Below are 18639 nucleotides of genomic sequence, written 5' to 3'. Positions count from 1 at the left end.
CTCTCTACTTGAACCATTATCACGGTTCTGTGACTTTTTTCTGAAGACTCTGGTACAGAGTACCTCCACCTATTTACAGGATACGAAGAGTCTGCTGAAATTACTTGAAGACGTCACAGTAGATGAAAACACCATCCTTGTATCCTTTGACATTGAAAGCCTGTACACAAGTATCCCTCAAGATAACACCCTGGGAGTTCTAAAAACAGCACTAGATGAGACTCTCTGGACATACAGCACTCCGAAAGGTTTTATCTTGGATTTTGCGAGATTGGCTTTGAAGAAAAACTACTTCGAATATGAAGGGACACTCTTTCTCCAAATAGGAGGTACTTCAATGGGGAGCACCTTCGCTCCTAGTGTGGCTGGGCTCTATGTTTTCGATTTTGAGAAACAATTCATATTAAGCACTCTGAATCCTTACACCTCCAACATTGCATTCTGGAAAAGGTATATCGATGATGTCCTAGTCATTTGGCAAGGACCCCCCGAGACTCTAATCGAATTTTGCTCATGGATCAACACCTGTGACCAAAACTTAAGATTCACTTATATGATGGACCCCAATACCATAGTATTCTTGGATCTGGTGATTACTAAGGAGAATGGACATTTGGAGACCAGAACACACCACAAACCTAATGCGAGAAACAATCTTCTTAGGTTTGAGAGTTTTCATCCTCGTCCTCTGAAGGAGAATCTCCCCTACGGCCAATACCTTAGACTACGTCGTAATTGTAGTAAAATCACAGACTATCGTGACCAAGCAAAGGTTCTGACCAAAAAACTTTCCAACAGAGGTTATCCGGAAAAAATACTCAACAAATGCCAAAAGAGAGCTCGTAATCAGCCCAGAGAAACCGTTCTAGAAGACAGGATACAGAAGAATGATGAGATACCATTAACGTGTGTAACCACCTATAACACAGCGTCCAACCTAATGACAAGATCTATCAACAAACACTGGTCTATAATCAACACAGGGAACCTACATTGGGAGAAACCCCTATTCTCCTTCAAGAAAGCAAGGAGTTTGAAAGACGCTTTGGTCAACACACGCCCAAAAGACTGCCCGCAGACGGCAGTGCAAACCATAACTAATGCCTGGGGCCTACCTAACATAGTAGGTCATTATAAATGTGGCAACTGCAGTGTTTGCCACTTAACTGCAAACACCAAAGTACTATCCTTGGAATCAGGAAAAACGTGGAACCAACGGTCCCATACAAACTGCAACAGTACCAATGTGGTTTATTTGATACAATGCCCGTGTAACTTGAGATACATAGGGATGACCTGCAGGAAGGTGAAACAAAGGATTTGCGAACACCGCAGCACGATAAGGTGCAAAAGAATAACAACCAAATTGACTGAACATTTCATTCGACACAACCACACAACCAACGACATGAAATGGACTGTTATTGAACAGATTAAAACAAGCACAAAAATTCAAGAACGTTTGTTCGAAAAAGAACAAAGATGGATGTATAGATTATCCACTCATAAAGATGGCCTGAACGATAACATCCCGTGGCATTCAGTCCTTGCAAAAAAGCTTCAGTGTTTAGCGACCTAGCAGGGGATTCTGTCCGGATAAGGTTTTTGAGTCATTTCCATTATTTTTGTCCGTAAAGCACCCCCTAGTCATCCGGATGACCCGGACCTCTACACTTCATTGAGGTAATGCCTGTTTTTCTCGTTAAACGTACTAGGATGTTTCAATTTGTGTAAATTAGTATGCGTGAACATCTAGGTTGATTTTCTATGTTAGACAAACTGTATGCGAGAGAGTCAACTGTGCCTATTGACGTATTGTGAACACTGAATGCCTGACCATGGTCCTCCCCACCAGCTGGTTTGATTTGTACACTCAAGAGATCAGGCACGTTATGCTAGAATTCTTAGCTCCCCTTTTTTTCTCGGAAGATTCACTGTGTATTTACCTTTTCACTAGTTCCAACTTAATTGTAATTACATGTTCGCATTATGCGACAACATCCAGGTTGATTCTCTATGTTTATTTAATAACATGTGTGAGTGTTAACTGTTTCCATTTGGCGTGTTGTGGAACACTGTATGCCTGAACACGGTGCACTTCCATAGTCCAGCCGTTTTGACTTATATACCCTCGAGAACAGGCACGTAATATGAATAGGCTTTTACTAATCTTGGCGCCGTTTTTCTCGGTAGATTCACCGTGTCTTTGCGGTCCGTTCATTTTCTATCCGTTTTTGCATGTGGGCATAACCACGAACGTCACTAACCCCTTTGATTTATGGTTAGCCGTACTCCCCGATTTGGGTCCTTGCTTTGTTCACCTAATAAAGCACTATTGTTTACTTGTCACCAAGGCAACCGCGTATTCCCACGTATTTCGGTCACATGACACCTCTGACCACGCCCCTCTTCACCGTCACCAGGAAATGCTTTTTAAGCCGCTGAAATGCCCGATCGCAGCAACCCTCGGGGAGCACTTACGGGTCGATCAGGGTAGGCGTACTGCTGGTGCCTAGCTCCACGATGTAAGTACAGCATTCCACTTGTTTTTGACTCACCATTTATGCGCAACCCGTTTTAGCGATTTCACCGCTACTAGCACGTTATTTTTCAATCAGTTTGTGTTTCAGAGCCAGCACCACGATCTGGACTCCCATGAGGCACGCTATTACGCGCCGCTTAGTATGCTCTTTTTTCTCCTTCCTCGTTCTTTCGTACCACAAGACCACGCTAAGTTAATTTAGCATGCATGCTAAATAAAACACGCCCTCACGATTTTGTTTGAGAGCGAGAATACCCACAGAGAATTATTGATGAGAGTGGGTCGGCATGAGTTTTCCACAGGCACAAGTCATTCCCTGCGGATTTAACTTCATGCATTTGCACCAAATGGGATGTTTACACTCATTATAATATTATGGCTATGAATGGGTCACTGAACTATCGATGAATCTTGATCATGGCATCCACTGATTATATTTGTCAATGGTTGCACTCTGCTGGGAGCACAAGGTGCAATTTCAACAACAAATACACTGTATGACATAAGTACCATAGCGTCTGCTTGTAATGTTGTGTTTGTTTCTTACAGATTTCACCTGTCTTCGATTTGGATGACAGGACTCCTGACTGTGAGTAGACGGTTAGGTGTTAGTGATCAAGAGAAGGGTACACCTTAGCGTGTGTATACCACTCGGGTCACGTCTTTTGGTCCTGACGAAAACCTGATAACACTACCATATAGGTTGAAACATGTAGACCTCTTTTTATTATCACATTTCACTTTTTGATACCATTGGTCAATTGAACCAAGCAAGGTATCCCACCAACGTTTTTAAGATTGACCAGTTGCTCCAGAATAAAACTTCCTAGAGAGTATATCTGGCCCATTTTTAACACACAGTCCACTCACTTGCACACAAAAAAACTACCCGCTCCACTGTAATTCAGGTGTCGAAGCACACACGAATGGCACTCGGCTATCCGGGTGGGACCCCGATGATGAAGCATGTCACCAACTAGGTTGGTGAGTGAGGGATCTTCTACTAAAGAGAGAGATATCTTCGCGCCCTGTTTTCCCAGCTTATTGGAGACCTCTTGATTGGTCTTCTGACTATACTCCTCCATTTGTTTGTCTTGGAACTAGTGCACCAATCCTGGAGGTACTGCAATGTGAGGATTGAAAAACAAAATTTGTACTGCTGCTCTGCATCTAGGGATGTTGTCTTTTTTTTACCATACTGCTTACGCTTTGTAAGGATATAAGCAATGGCCATTGAAATGGGTCCATTCAGGGCCCTGTTGTCATGTCCTTAACTTTTCAGGCAAAAGCACTCACTGATTTCTGAACAGTGAGTGTAAAAGCGTTAAGGTAACTATGTTGTTCCTGCTTGCATTTCACATGGTTTGCAAAACTCTGCATTCCCTATGATTGTTTGCTTTTTCCAGGATACTGTCACTTTTTTCTTGTAGGCCACATATTGCTCTTGCCCAGTGCGTAATTTAAATTGAGCCGCATCCAGGTGTTTATAGCTGGCAACAATTGGGTTGTAGTTGAAGGCAGTCTGAGTTTTTCCTCTGTGAAGCAGTATAGTGTTCAGTGGCGGAGAGGATGTGGTACAATGGCCAGAGCTGCTGAATTTGGAACTGGGGAACCAGGTTCAGCCTTAATAACCAGTCCACCAGACCACTCTCCTGAGAGAGCACTATCTCATGCTAGATCTTAGAAGGCTTCGCAAGACATTAGAAGCCCCGGTGTCGTAGCACCAGCAGGTGGACCCTAGCATGACAAGTGTAGGTTAACCTTCAAGGCTTGTCCACCACTATTCATACTGAAGTTCACCTCTAGTCTTGCGGGCAGGCCTATGAAGCAGCACACCCTAGAACAACAGTGACCCTGTCACTGAGATTACAGGACCCTTGAGAAGGGCCAGCTCTAGGAGGTTGCAACGGGTGTGACTGCACCAGGTGCTGACTTTAGGTGGAGGCATCATTTTTGCAAGTATATTATGGTTTTAAAAGCGCTTGCTGCCTCCTTCCTGGCTTCCAACAATTTTCTGTAACAATAAAAATGTCATGATGACTCTGGTGACAAACACACACAATCCAAGGCTCTCACAGAGGAGTGAGCTACAGCGCATCATAAGGAGAATTAAGCCTTATAGAAACACAATTAAAATGCAATACAATATACTTGACCCCACAGCACTATTGAGGCATAAGAATCACTACTCTGAGATAGACACATTTCGGTTACATAACCTATCCCTACTTTCTGTAACTTTACAGACTTCATACTCGGGCCCTGGTTCCAAGTTGTGTTTTTCATTTCGATCATATCTCATATGGAAGTCTGGGCACTGATCACATTCTGAATTATGTATCCTTCTCTATGCTCCACCATTTCCCCTTGACAGATTTCACCAAGAAAAATCCTGGGGAAATGTAGTAGGGGAAAGGGTCATAAATAAATGCTAAACATGCAGTACGTGGTGCAGTAAATGTTGATTTCCCATGGTAGTGGAGAAGTGTGGCTCAATGATTAGAGCGGCAGACCCTGATGCAGAGGTCTAGCCCGGGACCAGGGTTCAATTCCCCGCCTCGTGGGTCTTGGGCTCAAAACTTCCACGGACCTGATAATTCTCGCCTCGGTGCCTATTCCAATCATGGAGTCCCACTCTGCAACTCTGGGCAATAGCTTGCTTAATCTCCACAACGGCCCCCACAACGCTAAGGATGCCTGGCCTCCACCTTGGGGGTTCCCAGGAGTGGACGCCTCACAGGGAAAGCCAGGATGGGTTCCACAGCGGTATTCATACAAGCGCCTTGAGACCCTTGCGGGTGAGTAGTGCGCTATATAAGTATGTCTCATTCTGAGGTGAGGAACTCAGAAAATTATTGTCTGGTAAATTAGCCACACCAGGGAAGCAGTCCTTTCCAGGCGCTGTAAATGTCACCCGAATGCTGCACAACGCATATTTAGGGTTTACATCTTCAAATCTTTCTTTGTGCATGTGTTACTTTAAATCTTTAAAGGTACATAAAGCTAGGATGGATGGATGGATGGATGGATGGATGGATGGATGGATGGATGGATGGATGGATGGATGGATGGATGGATGGATGGATGGATGGATGGATGGATGGATAGATAAATAGATACCAGAACCCCCTGAAATTCATAGGTTTCGGTTAGGACCACAATCCATAACTTTTGCAACACCAATGCAAACCATAACTCGCACACTAAATGTTCAACAAGGGTCTTGGAGCTCTTGCTGATGGTTCATAGACTATAGAGGCTGATTTGAGGATGAACGCAAACCCATCTTCATGGTCTGCAAACCTGGCGGCAAAATTGTAATTTTTAATAAATAACACGGGGTTCAATTTTGAGCCTTCTTCTTTAGCCAACGGATCAGAGAATGCTTCCTCTGCCCCTTATTCGCCTTCATTTGTTTGTAGGAGGCCAGGACCGAATCCCCTTATTGACAGCTACAATATTTTTGTTCAAATTGCGGTCAGGGAGCTTTGGGCCAGCGAACTCAGTTTTGGGATTGCAGGCCCCAATGTGCAATGGAAAAACAGCGTCTTGTTCTATTGGATTTGATTTAAAAAAAAACCAATTTGAATCTTTCAGATATAAGTCTATCGTGACAGGCTGGCTCAATTTGAGGCCTACAATACCACTTTTCCAGTGCTAACTTCTCAAAAACTACTGGATGGATTTACACCATGCTAAGGGAAGGTATTTCTTGAGCAAAGATCTACTTTCATACCAAGTTGGGTTTAATTCCATTTAGCTATTTTGTATCTCTGTCAACAGCTTCCTGTGAGAATTAAAATGGGAAACATCACTATTTTTACTTTTTTTGGAGCCATCTCCATTTGTTTTGTCCCCAGTTGTTGGATGTGCATGAAGCTTGCCATGCCAAACCCCAATGGGTAAATCTTCTTTTGTAAGTTTGAAGACTCATGAGAGCTGCTGCAGATTTCATATTCCAAATGCTTTACACCTGTAAACTACTCTCTTATTGTCAGGAGACATCTTGAATGCGACTTTACTGTACAGCACAAATGTAACCCCTTGCATCCTGATTTTGGTTAATTTTCTATTTTGAACACAAATAAAGATGTAAATATTATGCACTAAATCCAAAATCTAAGGCGGAAGCTTGTCCTAGAGAAAATTACACACTTTGGCATTGACAAATAGGTAATGTCATAAGATTTGAAATCCTTTGGGTGATACCCATCTACGATGAAGCACTTGGGCATTATCCACACCATCACAGAGCACTTCATGTATTTGTTTGAACAAAGGGCATTGGCTATTATTGCACTGAATATTGGGTATTGGAGTGGAACAAACTGTTACTTCCTGCATGATGAAAATGGCCCACACCATGAGTGCGTACGGAGTAGGCTCTTGCAGAAAGGGATGTTAGTCTAGACCTATATTAGTTCATACTTTACATTACAACTTAGTGCAAACTTATTACCAGATAGAAAGGTGGTTGGGGGAATTTAGTGTGTCAGTTGATATAATTGTCATATTAAAACTTAAAAAATTTAGGTTGAGAAAAAGGAGTCACGTATCACCTACACCTGTCACAAGAACTAGTCACTGGAGGTGGTTGATTTCTTTACATCTCCTAATTGTGGCAATGATTGGCATTTGTTTTTTCCTCTGGTTTTATGGTACCATTGACACCCCCTGGAAGCAGCACAGGTGGATAATGTCAGAAGAGAGTTGAGCAGAAGTGCAGTCTTGAAGTTTATCTCTTACTGATGACGTCTCTTGACCATGGGCTAGTAAAGGTTGGCGGAGGAATACTGGACTCACAGGAACATTTTACCAAACTGTAAATGCCTAAATTGAGCAAACTGTGTGAATTTGATTGAAAAGCAACAGACGTAACCAGCCCTGATTTATTGTCTTTAAAACTGTGGAGAAATGGACAATTTGAGAATTGTTGACATGGTGACATTTCTCTATAGCCGCTTTCCCCCTGGAGCTTATGTGTATTGAAGGTTTGCATATATCTGTGTTCCCAGTTTCTCCCTTGTTGTGTTATGTGGATTTGTAGAGTGCACTATCACTCGGGAGGGACACTAAGCAGGTGAGCGTCTAGCCTCGCTTAAGGTGGGCGGGGCTATTCGAAGAGCCAGGTCTTTAGTTTCTTGCGGAACTCAAGGGGAGGAAGAGGAGGACCTAGGAGAAGGCCAGGCCTTCGTGTATGTTTCTGTGTATGCGTGGGATGTGTGTGAGCTAGAGTCCAGCTGAGCGGAAGTGTCTGGAGGGTTTGTGAAAGAAGATACAACTGTTTAGCTAGGCAGGGTTGATGTTGTGCTTTGCCAGGAAAGTGTGAATGACGAGTTTGAACTGAGCATGTGTGTGTAACAGGAGCCAGTGGAGCTCCATGAGGTGTGGTGTGATGTGGGTCTGCATGAGAGGTTGAGGGTTGCTCTGGATGCCACGTTCCGAATGATTTGAAATCTTCTGGTGAGTTGCTTGCTGATTCCTGCATAGAGGGTGTTCATATAGTCTAGCTTGATGGTGATTCTGGTGTGTGTTACAGTCTTTCGGGTGTTGCTCCAGGGCCATTAGAAGATTATCTTCAGCATCTTGAAAGTGTGGAAGCAGGATGCCATGATGGTATAGACTTGCGTGGACATGTCCAGCTTGTTGTCAATGATCACCCCGTAGTTTCTTGTGTGGGTGCTGGGAGTGGGTGTAGCTCCAAGGTCGCCCGGCCACCAAGTGGAGTGTCATAGTGAGGTGTTTTTGCATAAAATCATTACTTCTGTCTTCTCAATGTTTAGCTTAAGATAGTTGGACTTCCTCCAGTTGTTGATTTCAGTCATGCAGGCTGTGAACTGTGTTCCGTGTGTTGGGGGTCTTGTCCAAGAGAGAGTATGAGTTGCATGCCATCCATGTGAAAGAGGATGTTGATGTGAACGTGGACAACCCTGGTTAGAGGGATCATGTAAGCTTTGAAGAGGTTGGGGCTGAGGGCAGAGCCTTGTGGCACTCCACAGATAATTTTGTTGGTTTACGATGAGTATGAGGCCAGGCTGGAAGCTTGTGTTCTGCTTGTCAGGAAGGAACATGCTTACTATAGAGAGGGTCCTTGTCTGCCAATATCTCACAGCCATCGGATAAGGATGGGATGAGAAAACGTGTCAAATGCTGCAGGGAGGTCAAGGAGGATGAGGGTAGCTATGTCTCCTCTTGTCAGGATCATGCATACGTCATCTGTGGTGGATGTGAGCATTGTTTGCGTGCTGTGGTCATTTGTGGTGATACGTGGCATGTATAGGTTTTAATTGGTCATTGTTTGCATACAGGTGCTAAATGCAGGGTTGGTGGCAATGTTAGAATGCATCAAGCAGTGTCTTTTGGTGAAGAAGCATTGTCCCATGAGGGTTGTCTTTGGTGTCTGGAGCCTGGTCTCTGTGTGGACTAAGAGATAGCTTGGCTATGTGAATGCAGTCTGTAAAATGTATGTGTAACTTGATGCATAAACTCTGATGCCTAAAGCAAGAACCTCAATGATCAGTTTCTCATATTGCAAACAGATGGATAATTTGCATCTAAGGAGAGGCAGTACAGCCTAACAACAGCACTTCCTTTGTTTAAGTACTGCAGCACTGGGTCTTGCCTTTTAAACATGGTGTAGATTGGCAGCAAAATGATTGTGAAGTCTGACTCTGCTGTGAAACTGAACCAAGGCTGTCAAATGCAGCATAAGTCCGAGTAGAACAGGTTACCAATACAAAAGCATAACACAAGGAAAAGACACTTCTTTGAGTACATGTTCCGGTTCAAAAATAAGTGAGTGTAAGTCATACTTTTTCCTGTAATTAGTATAGATGTTTAGGGCCACCATACCAGAGAATGTTGACGCTCTTCCAGAAAGTGGTCTGAAGAAATTAGTAATAAAAAAATGCCTTTTAGTGGTGTTAACACTGTGTGAGCTGTGGGTCTTAGAAAATAATTGAAAGCTGGTTGTTATGATGTATGCTACTATGAGGTGGTGTTACTGTTTATTTCGGAGTGACAACCTCACAGGACAAAGCACCATATTGGTGTCTTCCTGCATGGATGCAGCTCAATCATGCACTACATAAGAGAATTGCTCACCCTGGGTGCTCACATCGGTTATGTTGTTTAAGATAGCCCAGATTCATGGCAAAGCAATGAACATGTTCTAATATTGCCAAGTGAGTGGCATTCATCCTATCTCAGGAGGAATGAACGATTAATGTTGAATCAAACCTGTCACTTAACCAGTCATACACCCCAAATTAGGTGTGTTCACCCACTAAGCTCAGTTGTTTGCGACATGTGCATAAGTGCAGCCTCAAACACATATACCTTGCAGCAGCATGATGAGCAGAATGTAATCATACCTTTTGTCAACAATCAGGCAAGAGCGCCGCCTGGACATAGAATTATAAATACTGGGGAGATGTGACCTATGGACCAGGGCGTTCGACCTCAAATCTGGGAACCGGGTTCAAGTCTCGGCAACGACGCTCAACATCCTGTGATTCTGGGCACATCACTTAATCTCCCCATGCCTAACAAAAATGAATGTGTCATCATGTAATGCAACTGGTGCTATGTAAAGCGCTCTGATACCCGATACCTTTGGGTCAAGTGTGCGCTATTGAAAACTCTGGAAAAAAAAAATTCAAGAGTGTATTATTCTGCCAAGAAAAAATTGAAAATTGGCAAAAAAAAGGCCAATATTTTTAAATAACTTTACGAAAACTGGTGTAATGTGCTTTAAACTGAAATCTGCTCAAGCTGCTTGTTACTATCTTTCTTTCTTTTGAACCCTCCTTTAAAGATCTCTGAAAGTAGCACATAATGTAAAATCCACAAAAACATGTTCGTTTTAATGGCATTGGATTAGTCCAATATATTTAAAATGCACAGTTTGTGACTATATTGTTGTATTAGCTCTGAGTATAACTCCGCCCCCAACTGCGTGAAGTATTTGCTCCGCCTCCATTGCGTGTTGCGTCAGCCCCCCAAAAGTTCCAGCCTTATTGGGTCTCTGGTAATCAGTAACAGTATCCAGAAAACTTAAAAATAGTGATGTGCATTTACAGTGCTACGAGGCCCCAATCTGCAAGTGAAAGCACTGTCCATATGCACAGCATGCTTTGGTTAGGCAACTGGTACGCCCTCTTCCCTCATTACTTTGATAACAAAGTCATCCATAGTGCTAATATCGGCCACACTCACCAGCCCTCCCGCAGCAACATACAGGTAGCATAAATAAGCAGACAAGACAACTTTTTGGTGGAGAAAATTGCTGCAGGTTTATTAGCATACCAAATATGCCAACATGGTGGGTTATCTTACAGGAAATCCAAAGGCAAGCCGCCCCTTGCGGCCTACCACCTGATGGGCCAACTTGCCTCGTGGTCTTAGCCAATCGGTGCTTAGCGGTTGTGGTGAGGGAATAGCCCCTCCCACTTCCGGTGAAACATTGTTCCACCATATAACTCATGCCCCCACCCTACGAGGAGCGGAGCGTTCAAGCGACCGCCGGTTGTACAGGTTTTCAACCGCCCGTAGGACAGATGGGGCGCCGTTGCACCCCAGGGTCCACCACACAGACTTCCTGGGGATATTCGGCCTCAGCACCCTTTGTGCTCCTGAAGATGGTACCACTGAGTACCTTTCCGCCTCTGGATCGCCATGTAATTCCGCCTGCAACACAAATAAAAAGATTAGAACATCCTTCCTTCCCTCACCCTGACACGCCAGGTAAGCGGTAGGGAGGGAGTCGGTGTCAGGGCGAGGGGACAAAGAGGCCGCCAGGGGGGCGGGGGAGGACTATATATCTCTCCCTGACCCCCCCCCCCCGGCCGGAAGTGACGTGTAGGGGACTCAGGCCAAACACTAGGCTGCCCAGTGTGCCATCTTGTGGTACTAAAGGGGCCGCCCAATTATGAGGGTCCCCTGCGGGGACTGTCAGTCAGCCCGCATAGTGCCAATATCGGCCACACTCACCAGCCCTGCCGCAGCAACATACAGGTAGCATAAATAAGCAGAAAAGACAACTTTTTGGTGGAGAAAATTGCTGCAGGTTTATTAGCATACCAAATATGCCAACATGGTGGGTTATCTTACAGGCAATCCAAAGGCAAGCCGCCCCTCGCGGCCTACCACCTGATGGGCCAACTTGCATCGTGGTCTTAGCCAATCGGTGCTTAGCGGTTGTGGTGAGGGGATAGCCCCTCCCACTTCTGGTGAAACATTGTTCCACCATATAACTCACGCCCCCCCTACAAGGGGCGGAGCGGTCAAACGACCGCCGGTTGTACAGGTTTCCAACCGCCCGTAGGACAGATGGGGCGCCGTCGCACCCCAGGGTCCACCGCACAGACTTCCTGGGGATATTCGGCCTCAGCACCCTTTGTGCTCCTGAAGAGGGTACCCGTGTGTACCTTTCTGCCTCTGGATTGCCATGTAACTCCGCCACAGCCCTGGGTGTGGCGACCGTCGCAGCCAGGGCCCCCCACCAAGGCCGGCGCTCCTACTTACATCCCGCTATTTCCAGGGCCTCCCCTAGGTCCAGGAGGAACAAGTCCATGCCTATTCTGGAGAGATGTACCCCATTGTCCTCGAAACACCCTGTGGATTTAGCATGAAGCAAACCATGTCTTATGAATCCAAACCCCATTTATTCAGTGAATTTAAGAATTTGACTCTCCTGCGCGCAGCCTCCATAGCCTCCCCAGATCAGGCTCCCTGCCACAGGAGCCGGGGAGTGATCTCTGACCACCACAGTTCACATGTCCCTAACTGGTTGCTTAATTTGCAAATTGTGGCCTTAATGTTTGAAGCAGTGTCCTTTTGCCTAAAGTAGCGGCCTTATCTTTAGCTATTTATGGTGCCTCTCCCCCTATCCAGCAAGAACAGGTCCATGCTTAACTGGACAGATGTTCCCCATTGTCCTCAAAGCACCCTGTGAATTTGGCGTGCAGCAACCCATGTCTAAGGAAGCAAAATCCCCTCTGCTCAGTGAATTAATGCATAGTGCAGATGACCCTTCTGCGCAGGCTCCATCGCCTCCCCAACCGAGCTCCCTGCTACGGGAGCTGGGGGTGATGTTCACCTGTCCCCAACTGGTTGCTAATTTGCACATTGTGGTCTTCGTGGTCTTCTTCTAGGGTGCATTACTTCGCCCCACTGACCAGACAATTTTACAGTTCTTTTGGATTGCTCCCTGGTGAACATAGTAATGGTGTCAAAACAGGTTTGAGGGAATATGTGAATGGTACCCGTTATTAGACACTGCACCCTGTCGTGGACTGACAACTTACTCAGCCCACCCTGCTTGCTGAACCTTCAACCGGTCACAGATGCCCAGTCCCTGCATTCCACCTGTGACCCTTGATACTTACACCTGTAGTGGTGTCAGACTACCAGGTTCTGTGTCACTTGCTTCGCTGCAGTCCCTTTGGTGGATCCGCTGGGACCCTTCTGCATCCCTGCAAATGCCTTGTAATGAACTAATGCCCTTTAATGCCCTTGCCCATCCCTCAAAGACACCTGACAGCATGATGCCCCTCGCAACTTTGGTGAGGGGTTTTTGGGCCCAGCGCACCCCAGTCTGTGTTTCCAACATATATCCTCCCTAGCGGCTCCAGATAGTGTGAGTGGCTATCACTGTCCTGGCAAGGCATGCCAATGGCCTGTCCACCACATGGTGACTATCCTGCCATGGGATAGGCGACATTAAGCACTGGTGTCCTCGTGTACCTGACGTATAGGAGGGGGGAACAACATGTACGAATACCTGCCCTTTCTTGAGCAGTGGCAATGCCAAAACAATCATTCCTCAATCATTGTAGCGAAATTATGCTATGACCCCATGTTCCCCCCTGCTTATTGCACCACAACCCACTAGTTAAATGGCAACTTCTGCAAATGCCTGGCTCCCCGGCTATAGGGCGGGTGTTTTGTCTCACATGAGCAACTGGTAGCATGCCCTTGTATACAGAGTGCACCTACTCTGCTGCATCGACCAGACATTTGCGCAGGCAATTCTGTTGTTGAATTGTGTCTAACAACTGAATGGTGTCCCTCTGGTTTGTGTGACTGTATGTCTATTGTGCATCCTCCCATGTGTGCCCTGCTATGATTTGTGTGTCAAGCCACAAACGCTTGTCCGACTACTCTGCTCCCTATCTGTGCTACTTTATCAGATCAAGAAGTGTCATATAATTAAATATATGCCTTCGTTGGATGGGGGCTTCAAATAATGCCTGCACACTTGAGGGAGAATGTTGCACAGATGAGCTGGTGGCCATTGTCCAGATGTATCCATCAAATACCTAAACCTGTAAGCTAGTACTACTGGCTTCGGTGCCTCTGGTTACTTGCCTAAGACCACGAAGGCCTCCATATGGCATTATTGCCTGTCATTTCGGGTGAACTTGGCCCACTATTTTGAAAGAGTACAAATTAAGCGAGGGATTCGAAAGGAATGGTTGCCTTCCCTCAGTTTGTGATAGGGGTGTGGTATGAAACCCCCGGGCCTGGGGACACCTCCAACAACCTACCGTCATCTAAACGGAATACGGAAACCCTTCCCCTAACGGGCCACCTGGCAAACATACCGGGGGAAGTGGAAATTGTACTCCTCTCCCCCCTTGGGCTGGTAAACGACGGCAAGGAAAGACAAAACTTGCCCATAAGATCCCCGTTTCGTAAAGTAAACCAAAAGTGTCCTGCTCATATTAACAAATGAGCCAAATGCACGCTGAACTACTTAATAAAGCCACCCCTTGTCCTAATGCTTCGAGCCTGCACCGTGGGGCTTCCCTTGACTTGGAACCTATAACTGGCATTTTGCCGGGCCAATAAGGACCCATAACAATATTGGAATTTGGACACAGATTTCCAAGAACCATGTCAGAAAAGGATGCCCTCTGTATATATTGAAATGATTATTCCCTAACTATGTATATGTCTTGATACAAATTGAACCATTGTAAACAACTTCATCTCAAAGATAATTATTATTGACACTGTGCAAAATGTATTTGATAGTGGGTCAATATAAGAATTGATTTTAGAATCTTTATTGCCAGATCACAGTGCAAAGTTGTATATAGAGGATTTTATATATATATATATATATATATATTTTCTAAAAAATGAACATCCAGTAATACCATCGATTTACTTTATTCCTAAGACACATAAGGATCCTCTGAAGCCTCCTGGGAGACCTATCATATCGGCACGCAACAGTCTTCTTGAACATACATCACAATATGTTGATCATTTTCTCCAGCCTCATGTAAAATCACTACCATCTTATATACGTGATACCAGTGACTTCCTTAACAAACTACAAGACATTGAATGGGATCAGACCTATATTATGATGGCTTTGGATGTGTCTTCACTATACACCAGCATAAGACATGATGATGGCATCACAGCGATTGAACATTACCTGAACAAAGAGCAGGATCATTGTGAGAAACACCAAAAAATGATACTTGATATGATACGTTTTTGTCTTAACAATAACATATTTATGTTCAATAATGTTCTTTACCGTCAAATCAGAGGTGTGGCTATGGGGGCCAGCTTCTCCCCAAGCTACGCATGCCTCCATATGGGCAAGTGGGAGGAGCTGGTCCTCAATAAGCTACTGCAAAACAACAAGGGGGTGATATCGTGGCTACGATATATTGATGATTTGTTTGTCATATGGAGAGGAACTAAAGAGTCGGCTTTACAATTTGTAACAGACATCAACAATAACGACCGTAATCTACACTTCACCGCCACTATTAGCGAGAAGTCTGTAACCTTCCTTGACACTCAGATATACATTAACAATGAAAAAATAGAGACAAAACTCTTTAGGAAACCCACTTCAGGGAATTCAACTCTCCATGCAGGAAGTGCACATCCGCAGCACCTCATCAACAGTATTCCATATGGTGAGATGCTGCGGATGAGAAGACTCCACAGTAATGATACTGATTTGAAACATGCTCAGGAAGAATGTAGATTAAGGTTTTTGGTGAGAGGCTATTCCCATAAAATCATTGAAGCTGCAATCAACAAATCTATGCTTCAATCGAGAGCTGAATTACTCAAGGAAAAGAGAATAAACATACCGGAGAATCACACTGTATTAGACACTGAGAATACAACAACAAAACAAAATACATTGAGAGTTGTCCTACAATATAGTAGTCAACACAACCAAATCAAAGCAATTCTACAGAAGAATTGGCCATTGGTAGTAAATGATCCAATTATTGGACCTGAACTACCATCCAGAGTGTTGGTAACATATAGCAGAGGTCCGTCCATGAGAGACCAATTAGTTACAACAAATCCAGAAACAATCGAAACCTCTAGTTGGCTCTCTAAACATAAAGGATTTTTTCGTTGCAAAACTTGCAAGGCATGCCAACAAGGCATTAATATGACAGAATACAAAACCCCATTTAGCGATAAAAAACGCATCATACACAAATTGCTGACTTGTAAAACTGATCATGCAATTTATGTACTTACATGCCCATGCAACCTGTCATATGTGGGCAGTACCAAACTTCCTGCCCACAAGTGCATTTTGCAACATCTCAGGGCAATTAACAACCAAGACAATACTTACCCAGTTGCACGCCACTTCAAAGATTATCACTCATCTAATAACAAAGAACTTAAATACTTTTTTATCGATGCTATACCACCCAGTAGACGAGGCGGCAACAGAGAAAGTGCCCTGAGACGATTGGAAACTCAATATATCCTCGAGCTTGATACCAAACAACCTATACTTGTCTTTAAAAAATTCAAATAATTTAAATCTAATTAATAACCAAAGATATAGTATGTAACATCTATAAAGGCACTGTTAATCTAGCGGCCTTTTCAGCAAGTTCCTACATAATACAATGATATAGTTTATATATTTCTCAGTAGATGCGGTCACTATAGAATTGTACACACATATCGTAGTGTCCAAGTTAGCAACAATATCGCTATTTTTACAATAGTTGATACGAGAAGTACAGCACTGCATACATTATTTATAATGATATTTATTAGAACTGTTTTATGATATTAAATTTTATAACATTGGAATTTTAGGATATTTAATGTAACTAATTTATTAGATTTTAAGTTATTAACTATTATACCATGTTATTTAATACCTTTATTGATGAACAATACCATGTTCTTCTCTAATACAATAACACTGTGATCTCTCCAAGATAACAACACTGTGACTCTAGACGTTTACAGCATTTGCTAATGTATTTATACAAATACACAACATTGGTACCAAAACTTCAACACTCTGACTAAGACTCAACGAATTTATGTATCTTGAGGTGAATTTTAGGAAATCTAAGAAAAATGTACCTGACTATACACTATATAGCACTTGCACTTTATTCGCTACTGCACTTTTCTCTTATCTTATATATAGATTTCACTACAGTGAAGGAGCAAAACATCATGAGAAGCTGAATATTTATGACAGAGCAGGCAGCGTCACATAACTAAATGTTGTTGATATCAAAGAATTTTCATTATTTATAATATGTAATTCATTAATGTTTTGGTATTTATCCATATACATTCCGCAACATGTCGACACATCAATATGACCAGTGATTTGAATTATCTTTTAATCAGAAATGTCGTAAGCTGCCGTAGTCTTTGTACAGTCTTTTTACTATGTTTATACATACCTTCATTGCACTGTCACTTTAAAAACGTAATAACGCTTTGTACCCCTGTCATGTGATCAAGGTTCTTTTCAAACCGAAACGCGTCAGGACCGAACAGGCTAATAAACTATACACTTTGGCACCTACTTGTGGTCCGTCTCCATCTATGGCGTGAAGCTGAGGATTGACGGTGTGATATGATATATATATATTACCTACTGGCGGTCGCCAGTAGGTAGTTATAGTTAGGACCACGTTTCCATAGGAAATCCGCAACATTCTATTTTGAATAACTTTGGCGCCGGTTGATGAATCCTCGCGAATTTTTCAAAATAGGTGGGGCGCTCCGCTCCGCTCCTACCCTGAAAGTCTCGGGGGGATTCGTCAAGCGGGGGCTGAGATAAAAGGGGGGTCCCAAAACGCGTTTTTCCCATGCATTTTTCCATAGGACCTTTAGACACAGCTACAGCCCGAACGGCTGAACAGAATTACTTGAAATTTGGCAGAGAGGTAGTACTCAGGTCAAGGAAGTGCCTTTTGTAGGTTTGGTGTAAATCTGTTCAGTAGATTCTGAGAAAATAGCCTTTAAATCAATATATATATCTGAGCCAGCTTACGGTGCGCTTACGGTACGCTTACCGTACGCGTACGGTGGCGTGCGCGAGCGCGATTCTGATTGGCCCTTAGATCTTAGTAAACATTCCAATCGGTCGAAACCAGGAAGCGGCGGCCGCCATTTTCTCTCTCGCACTCTGAGGGGGGAGCTGATAAACAAATGCCAAAAACATATAAAGGGGCTGTTTAGACAGCGCCCATGCACATAACCATGTTAGTTGAGTCTTCAAAGATCCCCCAAGGCAAAAAACGGTAATTTTTTATTTTTCGAAAATTTCGCCGATTACGCTTACCGTACGCTTACCGTACGCGTACGGTAAAAAATTATAAAAAATAAAAAAAAACCACTCTCTCTACCCCGTGTGCAAATGGCGGCCGAATGCCACCATTTGTGCATGGCATATAAGAGCACAGCATTTCCCCAAAAAATTTCAACAGATTACCTATCACAAGGAAGTGCATAATATGTCCTCCATGTGCACACGGTGCGCGAAGCGCATCGTGCATACATGGCCCATCTAGTGTAACGTGGGCACGCGGTACGAACTGCGTTAAGTGGGCGCGCACGCCACGAATGGCGTAAAGTAACTTAGCATTTAAAAAACCGTACAAATTCACTGAAAAAACCATAGGTTTCACACACGTTATAGTTAGGAATTAGCATTTAAAAAACCTTGCAAATTCACTGAAAAAACCATAGGTTTCACACATGTTATAGTTAGCGGAAATTTTACTGATCAAAAAACCATGAAATTCCCCCGTTATAGTTAGTGCAGGAAACTA

This window comes from Triturus cristatus, chromosome 5_1, assembly GCF_964204655.1.
Source record: "Triturus cristatus chromosome 5_1, aTriCri1.1, whole genome shotgun sequence".
NCBI lineage: Eukaryota > Metazoa > Chordata > Amphibia > Caudata > Salamandridae > Triturus > Triturus cristatus.
The sequence above is the reverse complement of the archived record's forward strand: the minus strand, read 5'-3'. Positions refer to the sequence as shown.